The following is a 20,561-nucleotide window of genomic DNA, read 5'->3' on the forward strand; positions in this document are numbered from 1 at the left end:
TTTAAAATTCATTGTGGTAATGTACAGAACCAAAATTAGAAAAAAGTTGTCTCTGTCCAAAAATGTATGGACCTAACTGTAAATAAATGTTGTTGTTGTTATAAGAAGAGCCTGCAGCCACTACTCAGGGTGCCAGAATCAGGAGGAAGAGGACGAGGTTGCCAGGGAGGAGTGCTGGTTTGAGAAGAGAGAGCTTTTGTGTGGTTGGTGCTTGTGGGACTGTGTATTGTCTATGGGGTTTACGGGGAAGACGTGCCCCACGGGTGAAGAAAATAAAAGTCTTGTGCCATTTGACACGTGCCTCTGGGAGTGAGTCTGTGCCAGGTCGGGAGCTAGATAGAGCTAACTTCACATCACGTATAAGTTGGGTCTTGAAACCCGAAAAATCGATCATAAAATCAGACCCCGACTTATACGCCCGTTCAAAAATGCGACACTTAAATTTTTTTTTTTTTACATCTTCTTGCCTCCTCCAGTCTCACTCCAGTTTCTCAGGCGCATCGAATTTTGTTGCAGCAGCGCAGTTACCAATTTCTTTCGCCACTTCCATAACGTTTAATTAAAAACCAGCTTCATATTTTCTTCTGATCGAATGCTCCATCATAGATAAGGGTTGCTCTTACAGTAAAGGTGTATGAGGGTGTGAGATACAAAAAACACAAAACGGTGCAAACGTCACTTCGGAATAGTTTGGGTATCACCGTGTGGTCACATTGGCACAATAGAGAAAGAGAAGTTAGGAGCACACGCTGATACAGCGCATTGCTGCACCCACATAGAATAAAAGGCCGTGTGCTCCGTGGTGACTCTCTCAGATGGGCGTTAGCATATCGTAATCTCTTGGACCAATAGCGGGAGTTTTCCGCATTCGACTTTTATGACTGACATTATAAAACACCAGAAAGTATACAGTTAAAATCAAGTCCCGACTTATCCGTGAGTATATACGGTGTGTTTAAACGGGAGCCCACTGCATTTCCTTGTCACTCTTCTGGACTAGTGTTGGGTCGATACTAAAAGTTTGACTTCCGGATCAACACCCACACAAAAATGGTCCCAAAGGAAATACCGGATAACTCCAAACCCCGACTCCCTGGGGTGCTGCACAATTGCTCACCCTCGTGGTGTGTGGCACCACGCGACGCTTTGCTTCCCCCTTGACAGCCTCCGTTTGAGGAGTTTCAGTCCGGTTTTCATACTTTCCATAGTACAGGGCCAGCTTTGGTTAAAATTACTAATGATTTGCTAATGGCCGCTGACTCTCAGCCACTGCATTCTCGTGCACTTTATGTTTTATTGCTGTTTCTGCTAGCAGGTAAATTATTATCTCTCCATTATATAAAAAAAATCCTGAGACGAGACTTTTTTCAAAGAGAGTCCTGCGAGACGAGACTTTGGCCGTGAGATTTTATCAAGTCCCGCCCTCCTTTCACCTCTCATGTTCAGCCACGCCCTCTCACGCTCCTCTCACCTCTCATTGGTGTGAATGCTTCTGACAGACGCAGTTCCTGCTCTCTCTTGGCTCTTATCAATTTGAACATTTTCCTCACTTTAAGTCCCCAGTTAAAGAAGACGTATCATGTCCAAATCTTACTGAAGAATTTCATCTCGAAGGGTTATTAACAGAAGAATTGAGAACACGGGCAATCCTAGCACCGAGAAACGATGAAGTCAAACGAATTAACATGAAAATTGTTGATCAGTTACACGGCAAATTGGTTAAATGCGTATCAATAGACTACGCTGAAACAGTTAGTGGTGATGGTGCGGAAGATGAAAACTTCAACTTACAATATCACAAAGAATATCTACAACCATTAACACCGTCCGGTCCTCCACTGTTGACAGAAGGATGTATCTAAGAAAGGTAACGTAGTCCATCTTCAGGGGATAACATTAGACAACAAAGGAGATCTTGATATGCCATTTGTATTAAAACTTTTACAGTTTCCCATTAGAATAGCTTTTGCAAAGACAATTAACAAATCTCAGAGCCAAAAATTCGAAAAAGTAATTTTATTTAATAGACAGAAAGAAACGAAATTCACTCGCAGGCAGATATATGTTGCATTGTCACGATGAAAGTCCAAAAACGGAATCAAAATTCAATGCGATTTTGACGAAAATGTAATTCAAAAAATTGTTTTTACTGAAGTTTAACAGTAAAAGTTGTCACACACGTGTGTTTAGGAGACAGCTAAAGGGCCTGGGGAACTGTAATACTACACCCGACCAGGGGGTGGCAGAGTGTGCTGACTGTCTCTCTCAGTTTCTTGCAGACCATTCCTGGGAAATCTCACCAGGTTCTGGCTCCTCTGATGACATCACTTCTGGTTTCCTTGCCTCTGATGACATCACTTCCGGTTCCAGGGGCCTCTGATGACATCACTTCTGGCTCCGGCGCCTCTGATGATGTCACTTCCAGTCCCAGGTGGGGGGTGGGGGTTTTGGGAAGAGGTGGGTTAAGGTTGTTGGGGGGGGGGGTTGGTGGGCGCCCTCTGATGACATCACTTCCGGCGCCTCCGATGACATCACTTCCAGCTCTGGTGCCACTGATGACATCACTTCTGGCTCCGGGGCCTCTGATGACGTCACTTCCGGCTCCGGTGCCTCTGATGACATCACTTCTGGCTACGGGGCCTCTGATGACATCACTTCCGGCTCTTCTGATGACATCACTTCTGGCTTCGGCGCCTCTGATGAGGTCACTTCCGGCGCCTCTGATGATATCACTTCCGGTTCCTCTGATGACGTCACTTCCGGCTCCTCTGATGACATCACTTCTGGCTTCGGGGCCTCTAATGACATCACTTCCAGCTCCTCTGATGACTTCACTTCCGGCTCTGGCGCCTCTGATGACATCACTTCCGGTGCCTCTAATGACATCACTTCCGGTGCCTCTAATGACATCACTTTCGGCTCCTCTGATGACGTCACTTCCGGCTCCGGCACCTCTGATGACGTCACTTCCAGCTCCGGTGCCTCTGATGATGTCACTTCTGGCTCCGGACTAGATGACATCATTTCCTTCCCCAGCCCTTAAAAACCGCCATCTTACCTCTTAATGATCAGTTCTGTTTTGGACTCTTGTCTTATGAACAAACATTACTAAATGTTTGCAGCTGGGAAATAATATACGGGTGGCTGCCTCAAACCTTCATGATGTCTGAAGTCTCATTACTATCACAAAGTGTAAAATTTAAAAAGTATTTGCATGTTAATTTCAAAGCCAAACAGAACAAAATCGTATAACACAGTGAATACCTCTAACGCAACATGAAACATAATTTACTTTCAATTTATTACGTTTTACTATTTTTTACTTTGGTTAATTACTTGCTGAAATGTAAAATAGTTAGTTCCATTATGCATATGTAACAATTCCCACAAAAATAACAATCTGTTTAAATTGCACAACCGCTTCCCCATACGCGAGTGGCAGAACTGCAAAGTGGCAGCGGGTAGTGCAGGCCGGGGGGGGGCGGTATGCGAATGAAGTGAGTAGGGGGCAAAGCGAGAATTATGTAATTTGTTATGTTGGTTTATTTGTGCACTGCGTCTTCCAGTCTGAGTCCTTTTTTGGGTGGAGCCGCAGGAGGCGGGGCCACCGCTGATGTCACTGCTGCTGGCTCCACCCTCTGCCTTCGAGACACAGCCAGTGGATGACTGAGAGTTGTTTGTTTGACACACGTCTTATTGTTTCTGTCCTCATTGTTGTCGTCCATGTTGGTTATGACTGTTGATGAGAGGCCCCCGGGCAACGGGTACATCCCAGACCCCCGGCCCATCTTTTGTGAAGCTTTTTGGAGATGTCCAATGCCTGCACACCAAGTTCTCCATCTCCACCTCACGACGCTCATGTAAAACGTATAGGAGAATGGGGGCGCACAACTCGCAAGTCGCTCTCGGTGCTCCGAGTACAACACGACGTACAACTTCTTTACCTGCCTGTTGACGCCCACACAGACCTTCGCAAGTGTGCAGAAACAAGAAGAGTAAATTATCCTGAAAATACTGCGCACTCATCTCATCAGCAGCTCAAAGAAAAGGCCGCGTTGCTTTTTTCGCGTTTTATTTCAACGAGCATTCTCGACATTCACCTCTCGCTGTATGCAAATAATTCGAGGCACGTGAACAAATAGCAGAACACCCATGGCTAACTCCAGCGTCAGTAATTTTGCCGTCTGCTTCCTCCGGCGGAAACGAGCCATGTTGGATATTGCTATCATTAGCTGGCAGCACTGCGCCCGACTCGTACGCCCTTCCCAAAAGTGCACCTGATTTCCATTAGAAAAACATGCGTGCGCTCCGCATATAAACCAAAAAGCCGACAAAGGAGCACAATCTGACTTGAATGACTAAACTAAAGAAAGAAAGAAAGAAGAATAAATCAAGGCCGATATTTACGGCACTCCTTCCCGGTACAGAAGCAAAGAAACAAAAAAATCGCTTAAGTATTTAATGATTTAATGCAGAAAGAGTAAAAGAGGACGCTACTGAAATGTGTCTTGTTTTCATTAGTGTTATCGACATTGATCTATAAATCCCCCGGGGTCCAAAGGTTAAGAAGAAGCCTTCGACTTAAGTACACGACACAGTGGATATTTATCTTGACAGCTGCCTTTGGAGAGCCATCACACATTAAACACATTAAAGCATTCGAGCTCCGTATGTATTTTAACATATCTGCAATATTCTCTGAGCTCCCTCGATTAGCGCTCCTATTAAATGTTAACCTAGCCGCTTTATTAATTAGTCAATGAAAATGCCTCCTTTGTTTGCCTACACATCTCAATAAAGGCTTCCGACAATCACAATCTCCCGTTCTATTCAATATGCACTGAACAAAACGTGAGTCCTTTGTTTTTTTTTTTCTTCTTCTTCTTCTTCTTCTTTCCCATCCATTCTGTGCCAGAAGTAGAAAATAAAATGATTAAAACTGAATGATTGGCTTCCGTCTTTGCAGACAGGGGTGCATTTTGAAATCACACAATGGCTCACAATTCATTGTTCTGGACCGCTGCCACAAACAGTCCAACCTGAGATAATCTGCCGCATATCTCAACAAAGCACTGCCTTGGTTTAAGACGAGTAAAAACACTCCCAGAGAAAGTGCAGTACGCTCCTTATCTGCTCAGATACAAACATGGGAATGAAAATGTGGAGATGCTGAATAAAGTCACGCGGAAAACGGGCGCCGCGTCAAACTCCAGGCTATTGCAGGATAACCAAAGACAACCAGAAAGCTTCAGTTCTGCTACTCGATGTTCAGATCTTGAAAAAAGGCCCTTACTGCCATTCACAGCCCTAGGTGGGGTTGATGGATGTCACCCCTTGATGTCCATAGCGGACAGTTTGAACATTAGAACACTCTGAACGAGAGCAGGCCGTCCTGTCCACTGAATTCTTCTAAAAAAACATCAAGTCGAGTTTTAAAAGTCCCTAAAGTCTTACTGTCTACCACACTACTTGGTCGCTTATTCCAAGGGTCTGTGGTTGTCTACGTACAGAAAAACCTCCTCGTGTTTGTGCAAAATTTCCCCTTAAGTTTCCAGCTGTGTCCCCGTGTTCTTGATGAACTCATTTTAAAATAACAGTCTCCATCCACTGGACTAATTCCCTTCATCGTTTTAAACACTTCAGTCAGGTCTCCTCTACATCTCCTTAAACTGTAAAGGCTCAGCTGTTTTCATCTTTCCTCATCACTCATCGCCCTGTAGCCCTGAATCAGCCAAGTCGCTCTTCTCAGGACTTTCTCTTGTGCTGTTATGTCTTTATGGAGACCCAAACTGCACCCAGTACTCCAGATGAGGCCTCACCAGTGTGTTATAAAGCCTGAGCAGAACCTCCTGGGTCTTGTACTCCACACATCAAGGCGCTATATAACCTGACATTCTGTTAGTCTCTTCTGAACACTGACAGGAAGTTGATAGTGTAGAGCCCACTACGACTCCTAAATCCTTCTTATAAGGTGGACTCTCGATTTTCAGACTTCTCATTGTGTATTCAGATTTGAAAATTGGTATTCTTAGACTACAACGACCCGGACTGCATCCCCCTCAGTGTCTGGAGTGAGCACCCCTTTGTGTTTATACAGCCGACTTTAACACTTTGAACACGAGGTACGATCTAATCTTACCAACTACGCTAATCTATCATATAGTGCCTTTCATATCTATCTATCTATCTATCTATCTATCTATCTATCTATCTATCTATCTATCTATCTATCTATCTATCTATCTATCTATCACTCTATTATATAGTGCCTTTCATATCTATCTATCTATCTATCTATCTATCTATCTATCTATCTATCTATCTATCTATCTATCTATCTATCTATCTATCTATCTATCTATCTATCTATTATATAGTGCCTTTCATATCTATCTATCTATCTATCTATCTATCTATCTATCTATCTATCTATCTATCTATCTATCTATCTAGCTATCATATAGTGCCTTTCATTTCTATTTATCTATTATATAGTGCCTTTCATTCTATCTATCTATCACTCTATTATATAGTGCCTTTCACATCTATCTATCTATCTATCTATCTATCTATCTATCTATCTATCTATCTATCTATCTATCTATCTATCATATAGTGCCTTTCATATCTATCTATCTATCTATTATATAGTGCCTTTCATTTTATCTATCTATTATATACTGCCTTTCACATCAGTCTATCTATCTATCTATCTATCTATCTATCTATCTATCTATCTATCTATCTATCTATTATATAGTGCATTTCACATCAATCTATCTATCTATCATATAGTGCCTTTCATATCTATCATATAGTGCCTTTCATATCTATTTATCTATCTATTATATATCATATAGTACCTTTCATATCTATCTATCATATAGTGCCTTTCATATCTATTTATCTATCTATTATATATCATATAGTGCCTTTCATATCTATCTATCATATAGTGCCTTTCATATCTATTTATCTATCTATCTACCTATCTATTATATACTGCCTTTCACATCAGTCTGTCTATCTAGTTATCTATCATATAGTGCCTTTCATATCTATCTATCTATCTATCTATCTATCTATCTATCTATCTATCTATCTATCATATAGTGCCTTTCACATCTATCTATCTATCTATCTATCTATCTATCTATCTATCTATCTATCTATCTATCTATCTATCTATCTATCTATCTATCATATAGTGCCTTTCACATCTATCTATCTATCTATCTATCTATCTATCTATCTATCTATCTATCTATCTATCTATCTATCTATCTATCTATCTATCATATAGTGCCTTTCACATCTATCTATCTATCTATCTATCTATCTATCTATCTATCTATCTATCTATCTATCTATCTATCTATCTATCTATCTATCTATCTATCTATCATATAGTGCCTTTCATATCTATCTATCTATCTACAGTATAACTCTTTCCATCTCTCTCTTGCATGTTGTATCTGCGTGATGTCCATTTATACATTTTCTATGTGTTTAACTTTGCGTACAGATGGTTTTCTGTTTGTTGATTTGTTCACTTATGAAGAGCATCATAAAACAGATATAAAAATAAATTGCTCTTATAATCGGTGGGGCTCCCAGCTGAATAAAAGTATAAAAACAAAACAGCTAAATCATAAAGTAAAGGCTTACATTACTGAGAATTAGAATCCAGCGATATGCGAAGCTTCCATCTCTCTCTTCTGTTTCACAAACCCAGCAGGCAGCCTTGCTGGATTACAAGCTAAGAAGACACAACATGGTGCTACTTCTCTTTAGGAATTTTGCAGGGGATTTAAAGTTAAAGTAATTGCTAAGGCACAGAACCTTAAAATGGAGCTGGGTGGCAGAATGGTGCAGTGGTGGTGCTGCTGCCTCATAACACAAGGAAACCGGAGTTCAAGTCCTGGAGGTCCACATGGGTTTCCATCTGATGCTCCAGTTTATTCCTCCCACAATCCAAAGATGTGCAAGTTAGGTGGATTGGCGACGCTAAAATGGCCCCTGGTGAGTGTGTGTGTGTGTGTGTTTATCCAGCAATGGGCTTTCACCCTTGTCTAGGAACTGTTCACACCTCGTGCCCAGTGCTTGCTGGGATAGGCACCACTTCCCTGAGACCTTTATCTGGATAAGCTTTGTAGAAGATGGATTAGGTTTATGGCCCCAGATTATTTTAGTAGTAGTGCCTATTTTCATTCTGATGGTGACTCTGCTCAATTACGGTGTGACCCTTAGTGAGCCAACAACTGCACTTTAGTGCTGATCTTGTAAAACATTTAATGAACAGGCCATTCAGCCCAACAAGCTCGCCCATCCTATTCACCAAGATTGTCCAAAATATCAAGTCGAGAGTGGCACGGTGGTGCAGTGGTAGCTTCTTCTTCTTCTTCTTCCTATTATGGTGTTCTCTCTCACATCATCAGTCTGTGCGATTTGCTTGATGTTCAGCAGATGTCACAAGTCCTTTTTTTTTCTTTCTGCCACGCCAGTTCTTTTAATCAAACCAGGGGCACAGGTCAGTTTCTGAGGTGGCCACCACCTTAAATTTCCATAATCCCAGTATGTATAAAGTCAAAAACATTCAATGAAGACCAAGGCACTAGCCCTAACAGTTCATGAGTAATCATGCGACAGGCAGACCTTAGCATTTTAGAACTCGTAATACACTTGCTGTTGAGAAGATCTGAAATACTATAGGCAGGCAGGGTGGTCCCGTAATCATGAAGAGACTTTAACTCTAAAGGTTTGTTATTCTGTTCCTAGAATCACAAGAATCGGAAACCAGAAAGTTCACAATTTGTTTACAAGTGTTTTTATCCCAATCACAGATGTAGTGATTTAAAGGGTCACACTGATGGCGCAAGGTGCAGCGTCACACTATGCGACTTTCATTGCAACCCAGAAGAGCTGCGTGCCGGTAATGGAAATAATAACCTTAATAATAATAAATAACAAATAATAATAATAATATGCCTGACTGCAAAGCAAAAAAAATAAATGTTGCGGCATCATCGTGAATAATTACTGATTACATTCAGGAAACATGGAAATGCAAAGCAAGCCGCTAATTAAAATCAGCCTGAATTGCCACATAATGTATTGTTCTGAAAAATATTTTCAGAGGAAAATTAAAATTTCAAAGTGGATAAATCATAAGATCTGATAACAGATACCCAGAGACTCATGCTCTTTGGACTTATGAAGCACCCTGGGATGCTGTTTTCAACAGAAAGGCGCTATATAAGATAACTAGTTTAACATGCAACAACAACAACAACATTTACTTATATAGCACATTTTCATACAAAAAGTAGCTCAAAGTGCTTTACATAATGAAGAAAAGAAAAATAAAAGACAAAGTAAGAAATTAAAATAAGACAACATTAGTTAACATAGAATAAGAGTAAGGTCCGATGGCCAGAGGGGACAGAAAAAACATAAAAAAAAACTCCAGACGGCTGGAGAAAAAAATAAAATCTGCAGGGGTTCCAGGCCACGAGACCACCCAGTCCCCTCTGAGGTTACCGAAACAGAATGGCAGCCAGTGCCATGCAGCCAGCCAGGCTTCTAACATTTACAAAGGCCTGAAATGGAGAGACGGAGACAGAGAGAAGGAGGAGAAGAAGACAGAGGGGGGAGTCTGGAGATGTTTACTGCTTGTATTTCAAAGTGCCATCTTAAATTACAGTAAACGTAACTGGTACCAGTAGTAATAAAACCGAATTCCTAAGAGAGTGCTTGATCTACAGAGTGCTGACACTCCTAATTGTGCTAATTAAATTTGGACTTTGTAATTAATGGAATCATTAGTTCCACATATCAGGTTTCCACGATGGTACATTCTCTCTGTTCTTTTTGCAGCACTCACTACGTAGACATTATACATAAATCACCAAATACACATTTCTTTTTTCTTCTTGTTCCCCTTCAAATTTTTATTAGTCGCTTACTCTGAAGCTCTGAAGATAACAGTCTCACGTGTAAATCAAATAGAGCCTAATGAATAAATTTCATTATTAGTATTATCCCTAATGTTTTAATGAATGCACCTAAGAAGTCTGGCAGAAATAATTAGATGGAGATCTGCGCCTGGCAAATCAATCCATTTACATGCAAAAATAAGCGCGCGCTCTGGCGCACAGTTTCGTGCCATATCTCAGATATCCAATCCTTATTTCTGTACTTTGGGTTCGATGGCAAATCACTTGAGCTGCCGTCACCTGGATCAGCAATTCTTAGGCCGTGACTGCGGTGCTGGAAATATCTACATTGCTGTTAAACATCGTGAGAAACACAGGCGTTCATTTCCCCCAAATCACTTTATATTAGTCGGCATAATTCAACAAATTAAACACGGCCAAAGAATGTTTTACGACATTGAAAGGACGTCTATTAATGGCGGGCACATTTGTGTAAATATTTGTTATGTCACTGAATGTCCTTCTGGAAAACAACGTGCAGGGAAACATGAACACAATGTTTATTTTCAAATGAGAAAAGAAAGAAAAAAAGAACAGTAATGGGAAATCCACACACATATTTTATTTCAAAAAATCATCTGTGGTTTTTTTATTGTTTCTCATTAGCCTTCTGCTTCTAAATTAATGAGGCCGGCTTAGCAAGAGCCATTAAGGTGCTGGTTTTAATATTCTAATAATTATAACGTTGATAATGTAAAAAAAAGCTTAGGAATGGAGGCTCCACTGCATTAATAATAATGTGGCTGTTGAGGGGGTCGGGAGGGTTTGTTGGAAAGACGTAATTTATAAACGAATCCCCCAACACAGCCAGTGTGACCACCAGAGATGAGAATTTGAGAGGCGGCACATGTACAGCACGCAGAGCTGAGGCGTCACAATGTTTAATAAAGCAGCGGCTGCTGATAATGAAACTATAAAAATGCTCTGACAACCATTGTGCATATTATGTGCATATTATTGTGTAATATTTAATAGTTTAAAAATGTAATGTTTATGAAAGGTGGCTCTGAGACTAAGGATCTGCGCTGGTATCCCGAAGGTTGCCTGTTCGAATCCCCGTCACTGCCAAAAGAGATCCTACTCTGCTGGGCCCTTGAGCAAGGCCCTTAACCTGTAATTGCTCCAGGGGCGCTGTACAATGGCTGACCCCAAGGGGTGTGCGAAAACTAACAAATTCCTAATACAAAAAATTGTATAAGGCGAAATAAAGAACAACAAAAAAAATCTATCCAATGCCATGCATAGAAGTGTAGCGCCCACGCCAAGTGCCAATGTGGACTCCTTGTCATTTGTTGGACAGACTGGCATTATCCATTTGCCTTTGTCTGGAACACAAATCTTTGGGTTAAAAAGCCACTGCCAGACACTCTTAAATTGAATGTGAATTTCCCATTGGGATTAATAAAGTATCTATCTATCTATCTTAATAATAATAATAATAATAAATTTTATGTATATAGCACTTCTTAAAATTAGCCTCATCCTGACTGGGCCTCTCTTTGCAATGCAGCCTGTACGCCTTACCTGATAAAATGACCAGCTACCCAGTGACATCCCAGAGCCTTCTTCTTGTGTAACCAGTGTGACAGAAAGGGGGCGCTGTCGTCCCCTTGAACCCTCAGACACCACGTCAGACACCAGATAACAGTCCAATAATTATTTATTTTATAATAACTATGGGCACAAAGCACCCTCCACTCCACAATACTCCAATACAACAATACACAATCAAATAACCAATAATCAATCCTCCATTCCCAGCAGCTCAGTCACCCTTCTTCCCAACTCCGCTCACTGCTGGGATCTCCCATAATCCTTTTATAGTCCTTGACCCGGAAGTGTTTCTGATCCCTCTGTCCATGTGATTCTTAACACTTCCGGGTCAGGTGAAAAACTCCTTTTCTTCATCCCGGAAACACGTCATTTCTTCTGTCCCTGTGACTAGGATGTACTCCCGGGTTATAGTGCAAGTAAAAATCCCTGGGCCTCCCTGCAGCGTCCCCTTGCGGTCCCCATGGTACCCAGCAGGGCTGTGCATTAAAACTCCAATGTCCATGAGGCCCTGCTGGAATTCGGGGCACCGCCGTGTTGCCGGGAGGGCTCCATCTGGCAGCGTGGGGGTATTGGCCGGGATGAACGGCCGGCCATATCCCACACCAGTTAAACATTTTGGTTCAAATAACTCAACCACTGGCAACCCTGATGGACACAATGTTGACCCAATAGTCAACCAAAAAGGATGGGATTACTGCACCCCAGAAACCAGTGACTAGATGTCCACTCCTTCCTTTAAAAGCCCTTGCTCACCCCAAATCTGGGCTCTCTCTATCTAACCCCTTGCTCTCAACCTGGCCGTCACGTCTGCTCTCTACAGCAGGTATTCCACCATCTAGTGTGCTGGAGCGATCCGTTTTACTCCAAAGGGTAACCACGTGCTGGACTGGAAGGGTGGAAGAGTTGTCTGTACTGGAGTTGGAAGAGAGTGCCTTTAGTCCAAACCATGCTGAGGAATAGTAAGTGCACGAGGAAGAGCGACAGACCATACGTAACAGGCACACGTTCGTCTTCCTAATGATGGGCGCTCACCCATCACCAGCTGCCCAGCAGACGTAACTTTACTAGCAACTCAGGACATTGCATATAAAAGCCTTGAGGAGAAAATTGCAACCAGAAGGTGCGACCAAGGAAGAGAAAGAGAAGAGCTCACTGAAGGCCCTTCAACGTGAGCTGGAGAACGTCAACGAGGAAAGGAAAAGAAAGGAGCTGCACACCAAACCGTAAGTACAACTACTTTGATTTTGAGAACTATTGATTGTTGCTAGGATATTGTTATCACTGTGACAGAAAAGTAGTAACCTCAGTAAAGGAGACTTCTTTAGGTGTTGTAAGTGTCTTGTCTTAGTCGAGTTCTCTATACGACTCTACTTTCCCCTTTTGAATTCTTTAATGTGTGGACTTTGTCAGAATTCGTCAAATCTCATAGACTCGCCACTGTTTATAAGCTACCGTACTTTATAACTTCTACCCACCTTCCCTTCTACATCTTGTGAGGGATGGCTGGCCTGTCATCCCGGCCAACACCCCCAGGCCGCCAGATGGAGCTCTCCCTGCAGCATAGAGGTTCCCCGAATTCCAGCATGGCCTCATGGACCTTGTAGTTTTTACAATCAGCCCTGCTGGATACCATGGGGACCTCCAGGAGACGCTGTAGGGAGGCTCAGGGAATTCTACATGCCCTATAACCTGGAAGTACGTCATAGGCAAGGCGACAAGGGACGTGCTTCCGGGATGAAGAAGAGGATTTTTATCTGACCCGGAAGTGATAGGAGATCACATGGACTGAGGGATTGGAAACACTTCCGGGTCAGGGAATATAAAAGGACTATGGGAAATCCCAGATGATGAGCTGAGCTGGGTGGAAGGGTGGCAACGTGTCTGGGAGTGGAGGATTGATTGATTATTGATTTATTATTGTGTTATTTATGAGTATAGTGGAGTGGAGTGTGCTTGGTGCACATAATTATTATAAAATAGTCATATTGGACTTTTATTTGGTGTCTGATGTCTGGTCTGAGGGTTCAAGGGGTCGACAGTGCCTCTATTTGTCACAATCTATAACCTCAGGCAATTACACAGAATAAAAGACAAGCAGGAGTTAAGTTACAATTTTAATTATTGATAACATTCATAAAATAATAACAATAAGCAAATCACAAGTGAATATCGGCAACCATACAACCTGATCAATGCTGATGTGGAGTTTCAGGCGGCACACTGGCTTGTTCGCTACTTTAACTCTTTCAGGGCGGATGTCGACTTTTGTCAGCAGTAAGCAACCGCAAATGGTGACAACACCCACCGGTATGTTTTAGTTTAGTGACTCTCTTCGCTAGAAGGAAAGTTAGCTTTGTTGGTTTGACCGAGATTCCCCATGCTTACGGGAGCAGTGAAGAGCAAGCAACAAGTAAAATGGCATCGACATCTGGCGAGAGATCGAAGCAAACTACTCCGAGGATGATGTTTTGTATATTATCGCTGAATTGGACTCTGACCTGTCGCAAGTCATCTGGAGATCGAGATCAAAAAACGAAAGTGAGGTACCGGCATCCACTGATCGATCTCCAGCTAATCGTGGTGCCGAACACGTTTGTGTAAATGAAGTCTGCCACTCTTAATGACATGAGGTACAAACCAGATTGCGTTGCGCTGTGAACGCGACTACTGCTGCCGTCCACACCCACATCATGCGAAGACAGCCTGGCAGCCATCCTGCCACGTGTTCCTGCCAGCCGTCATGACGCCCGTGAGCGTCCCAGCAACTGATATTTTAGGTTGATTTATGTGTGAGACCCTTGCTTTGGGTGTTTTTCAGAAAACTGTGTTTTTTTGGAAAAAATATTCAACCCTCAAAGAATTAAATGTCTCAAGTTAAGTCATCATTTTTAGTCAGCCTTCTTCAGGAGGGGCCACATGCCTGTCTCAATATGGCTGCCGAGTTGTGCTACTCAGTGTGATCTTCTTTTCAGTCCATGGTGTGTGAGATGTGAGAGAGAGAGATAAGGAGGGGTAAAGGAACCAAATTTATACATTGTCTGTCCAAATCCTTACACCAATAGGACGTTGTGCTACAGAATGGCCTCTGATTCAAACCCATCCCAGACAGCCATAGTTCAGACCAATGGGGGCACACAGTACCCCAGTTTCACTCCTGCCCCCCAAAACCATTTGTTGAGCTGATGCTTGCCCAGCTGGGTAGTCCGCCTTTCCTGCGGGGGCCGATTGAGAGAGTCCTGCAGAGAGTCACTTGCCAAACTGGTTTTAGGCACAAACCCCCACCCCGACCATAAAATTGGGGAGTGGGGGGGGGGGGATTCTTAAACGTCAAACCATTGCCATTCTTATCAACGATATAACACTAATATTACATTGCTCTGTCTAAGTTACAAATAAAGACATACAAAATATTTATCAACTTGTGTACAAAATTTCACACCACGACAGTAAGTTCCTTCTGAAATCCAGTAGGAAAGTTCAGAGCAGCACCTAAAAACACACACAGAAACTCCATGTGGGGGAAGTAACCCATTGAGCGTTTGAACACCGCTAGAAACTTAATATCTAGCGAAAGAAACTATCCATCATGACTACCTGAGTTTAAAGATCAGAATTCATAAGTTATGTGCCTTTTGCTTTAGGAGAGAATTGCAGTTTTAGGTTCTGTGCTGTTTGCTGTTGTCCTTCATCTACATCAGGGATGGCCAAAATCAATCCTGAAGAGCCACAGTGGCTACTGGTGTTCATTCTATTTTCTTAAATGATGACAAATTTTTGCAAATAAATAACTTAATTTAACTTATTTACTATTTATGACTCACACACCCTTTAAATCAGGGCCGAGGTTCATGAGAAGTCATTCATCGCTGATGAGGCACTTACTGCTCAAGGGACCTTTTTCTACCTTCGTTTTAGTGGTCTTGCTTGTTGAACGCTTAATTGCTTATTGTCATCTTAAACAGCTGTATTCATTGTTTTAACTTCTCCTTATTAGCAATAAGATGCAAATGACAAAGGAACCGGCAGTTCCACATCTCGCTTGTCTCCATTTCTACCCGTGTGTATTCATCATTCACTATTTGGTTTAGAAGGAAACTGCAGAGAATGTCAGTTCACACATTGACTGCTAAATACCAGTCAGCTCATATTAGGCGATCGATACACGGGTCTAATGTCTTCATTAAATGTCTTCAGGGCTGTAGTGCTAAATACGGGCATATTTTTGGGTAACAAATGCAAACAGGGGAAAGCGGGCCACTGAAATAAGAATAAAAAATCAGCATGGCATCACTGAATAAAATATTTGTCGTGCCCTCCAATTTCTAGTGGTCTAATTTGACATCCTCGGGTGACAAGATTGGCACCGGCAGTTGTCAATTGTGACATCTCCTCCGACTAGAAATCATGTAACGTGCCACCAGCTTTATAGAACAATGAAGAATGTTAAATGTCAGCTAACACGTTGACTGCTAAATACTCGTTAATTCGCAGTAGACGATCAATAGACGTCCATCACCTATGATTTATCGTGTAAAACATCATCAAGGCCGTAATGCCCAATACGAGTATATTTTTGGGTAACACATGTAAACAGAGGATAGCGGGCATCTGAAATAAGAATAAGAAAAATCAGCATGGCATCAAACAACAGAATAGTTCACTTTCTATTAGCTGTTTCTTAATAGCCATATTTTGGATAACATTTATTTGTCATAAAAACAATTTACACATGCAGAACCACAACCATCTGAATATCTCCAAATAGTTAGCGTCTTACCACTAAGAGTTCCAAATGGAAACTGCGACATTCAATTGCAGCGACTTATGTAAGATCTAACCTGTTAGAAATAGGCGAGTTCTCATATAGTGGGCATGCAGTTGGCGTGTAGACACAGCTGGCGTGCACACACAATTTACTGTGTAGTTGGTATGTAAACACAGCTGGCAAGTGCAAAGCTTTAATCATGCAGTTGGCATGGACTCACAGCGGGCATACCTGCATTGTTGGCGTGTAGATGCAGCTGGCGAGCACAAACAATTTACTGTGTAGTTGGTATGTGCACACAGCTGGCATGTACAAAGCTTTAATCATGCAGTAGGAGTGGACTCACAGCGGGTATACCTGGATAGTTGGCGTGTAGACACAGCTGGTGGGCACAAACAATTTACTGTGTAGTTGGTATGTACACACAGCTGGCATGTACAAAGCTTTAATCATGCAGTAGGAGTGGACTCACAGCGGGCATACCTGGATAGTTGGCATGTAGACACAGCTGGTGGGCACAAACAATTTACTGTGTAGTTGGTATGTACACATAGCTGGCATGTAAAAAGCTTTAATCATGCAGTTGGTGTGGACTCACAGCGGGCATACCTTCATTGTTGGCGTATAGACGCAGCTGGCGGGCACAAATAATTTACTGTGTAGTTGGTATGTACACACAGCTGGCATGTAAAAAGCTTTAATCATGCAGTTGGTGTGGACTCATAGAGGGCATACCTGGATAGTTGGCATGTAGACACAGCTGGTGGGCACAAACAATTTACTGTGTAGTTGGTATGTACACACAGCAGGCATTTACAAAGCTTTAATCATGCAGTTGGCGTGGACTCACAGCGGGCATACCTGCATTGTTGGCGTGTAGACACAGCTGTTCTGTATGCCAACTACGAGGTAAGTCAAATAGATTTTTTTAGGAGAAAATACATCTTTATTGTGAGTTTTGCTCAATAACAAAGTGCATTTAATTAGTATATTACAATAAAACCCTGATGTTACACTGGCATCAGGAACACATTTGCCCGTTTTTACTATGGCAGTCAGCGTGCTAAGATTCTAATCATATGCATCCAAATATAAATGATGGTGCCAGGTGTCTAAGCATTGCTCAATTCTCATCAACAATCTAAAGACAATACTGAAAATAGATTTAAACCAAAAAAAACAAACACAGATGAAAATAAATCATAAAAGAGGTCTCAGATAAGCAATAATTAACATTAGATGTGCTGTGGTGGCAAAAGAGCGCTTATTTTTTTTTTCCTTTTACATTAGAAATGCCCTCTCCTCCTGAAGTCAGAAGAATGTAAGAAAATGTAGGCGAGCGAGGACATTAAATATCAGCTAACTACCATCTGTCTAATGTAGTCTGTGGGAAACTGCTTATGAACCTATAAAAGTAGCGTTACGATCGATTTGAACGTGATATGGCAATGAATTTTGTTAATACTTTTTTTAAAGCATCAAATAATGTGAAATTTATTGAGTAATAAAGCACATAAATGAGGCCCCGAGATGCCTGCAAACAAACATCAATTTCTACGTCTGGTGCCACAGCCAGCCTGGCATTGAGTCCCCTTTGCTTTGCTGAAGTCACACCAAAAAGAGTCACCTTTGGAAGGGAGGTAATGAACGTTTACAGCTGTCAGGCGCACGCCACTTCTGGAGGAGAATGAATGCCCGTCGTCCATCATTGGACGCAGCACAAACAAAGTACATCACCTGATCATACAAATCATTTGAATTTATTAAGAATTCTTCTTAGCAACACGTCAAGTCATTTGAAACAGCAGCAAAAAAAAATGAGATTGATGAGCAAAAACGAAAAAAAAACCAAACTTGTCATACAAGAAATGAAATCTGTGACTTGTGCTTCTTGTCCAGCTCTTTTCGGCACGCATATCCACTAAATGACCACCTAATTAAATAAACTGGCTGACCGGCGCATTCGACTTTCATTCACCTTCTGAGTAATCACCTGAAGTCCTTGAGAATGGCTCTTTTGTATCCTGACCAAGCCCCAGACAGCACAATGGCCACCCGTCTGGGCAGTGGTGCCAACTGTACCCGTGAAATGCGCCTCAGTGTCCCACTGACCTTCACAGGTGAATACAGCAAGCGGCAAACACCTCATAACGCTCAGTGTGGGGAATTAAAAATAAAAATAAAAAAGCAAAGGAAATATAAAAATAATAAAAACATGTTCAGTGCTTCAGCCTCATAGCATTCTTGGTCTTAGGAAAAGAGTGAGGGGCATTAAACAGGACCACCTCTAAAGGGCTACACTACTGAATTAATGATTTTTTATTATTATTTAAGATGTGAAAAAAATGAATAATCAGTCTGGGAGTCCTCCAGAGTATATAAATCCCAAAATGCACACTAGAGGGGGAAATCCCATCAAAAACCCTGGCCAGACACAAAATGGGTCAATTAGAATCTTTATAAAATAAAAGTTTAACATCACAAAAGTCCTCCTCAATGACAATGAAGCTCCGTGGACCCCAAAGAGACAAACAGATTTGCCCAAAACAATAAGGCAATCCAATGCAACCAATATGGAAAAGACGAAAAACAGAGCACGACGTCAAAAAGATCCAGAGGATCAAAGAAGCACAGTAGAAACACAAAACACGAGAGGTCAACACTCCCCAAGTCCATTCAAAATGAACCACCAGGAACTGTGGGAGACCCTCCAGATGTATAGGGAGGAAGGGGAGGACCTGGTGGTGATTGGCAGGTAGAGGACCACCCACAAAACACATGGAATACATCAGCGGCAAAGAAAATACAGCAGATAATGAACAACAGCGATCAGAACATAACATAAATGGCTCAACAAAGAACAAAAAGACTGTGAACCCTGGCTGAGATATAATAATAAGTTGCCAAGAACCCTGAAGATGTCCACACCACTTTAAAAAACATCAATGCTTTACTGGCAACCAGCTGTGCCAGCCGTCTAAGACGTTTTGAAACCTAAGTGACCAACGTTCAGCTCAGCGTAGTCAGCGTTAACGTTTGCAGCCTAATGGAATGCATGTAGCAATAAAATGCATTGCACTCTCCTTTCTAACAGATGGCGCATCTGTTGGAATAACAAATGCAATGTATTTTATTAGTACAAATATTTGAAAGAATAATAACAGGTCAGAAGAAGAAAAGCATCATCATCAAAATCGAGCAAATCAGATGTCTAAACCCAAAATATTATCAAAATCAAAGTTGGAAGACAGTGGGGAGTCCATTACCACAAAATCTGTAACATGAAACACTCGGAAATTGTCAGACTTGAACATGGACAGTGCCAGCTTGCCAGCTTATAAAGACGTCACCCAATGTGACTTCCATAATGACACTGCGGTAAGTTAAAAATAAAACAGTAATCGACGTTTGTCATGCGATAATGCAAATTCAATACAGAAATAATTAAAGTTTTCAAATCTGCACGTTCCAAAATGGAGTAACAGACAGGAAAATGAACTAGAAAAAGTCAGGAAAAATTTAAAACAATGCACACTCACCAAAGTTACCAAGTATCCAAAAAGACCCAAAATCGTGGTGGCCTGCAAAAAAAAATAATAAATAAACTACCTAAATATCAAACATTTGTGGTAAAATACTGCAAAACAAAAAGAGCATCCAAACAGCACAGCACAGCTCAGGAGACCACAAACTGCAGGATCAAAGGGGTCTGAGGATGGCCCCCCAGGCTCAGGTAAGGCATGCAATTCCATGCCAGGAGGAGAGGGGCGCTGTTGCTTTTCCTGTGCGGCCAATGATGTCAGTTACTCCTCTCCCGCTACACCACAGGAAGCCCCGCCTCTTCTGGTCTGGAGCATATAAGACTGGGAGTTCCCACAAAATGGCGGAGTGTTGGCTCTGAGGTTAGGTATCTGCACTGGCAATCGGAAGGTTGCCGGTTCGAATCCCGTTAAATGCCAAAAGGGACTCCGCTCTGTTGGGCCCTTGAGCAAAGCCCTTAACCTGCAATCGCTAAGCGCTTTGAATAGTGAGAAAAGCGCTATATAAATGCAATTTTTATTATTATTATATTATTAAAATGACAGCTGATTTTGGAAAAGTGACCCCACGTGTCAGAGCTCCCCGATATCAGCCCACTAAAGACAGCTGATCAGGCTGACAAGCCAAACAGGCTTCACATTTATTATGCCAATTTTCTGTTCTGCCACCACACACTCATTTTTGTCCTGTTGTTTTGGACTTTGGCA

At 41.9% G+C, this 20,561-nt stretch overlaps 1 protein-coding gene across 1 annotated transcript in view; it reads right to left on the reverse strand.

The window, feature by feature from the left end:
* fhit (fragile histidine triad diadenosine triphosphatase) overlaps positions 1–19,887 on the reverse strand; it is a 946,781-nt gene extending 926,894 nt beyond the window's left edge. The window contains exon 1 of the mRNA XM_051921093.1: positions 19,854–19,887. The gene's annotated coding sequence lies outside the window, so the exon portion shown is untranslated. The remainder of the gene's footprint in view (positions 1–19,853) is intronic.
* Between the last annotated feature and the right edge of the window lie 674 nt (positions 19,888–20,561).

The sequence above is a fragment of the Erpetoichthys calabaricus genome, chromosome 18 (genome assembly GCF_900747795.2).
Source record: "Erpetoichthys calabaricus chromosome 18, fErpCal1.3, whole genome shotgun sequence".
NCBI classification, from domain to species: Eukaryota; Metazoa; Chordata; class Cladistia; order Polypteriformes; family Polypteridae; genus Erpetoichthys; species Erpetoichthys calabaricus.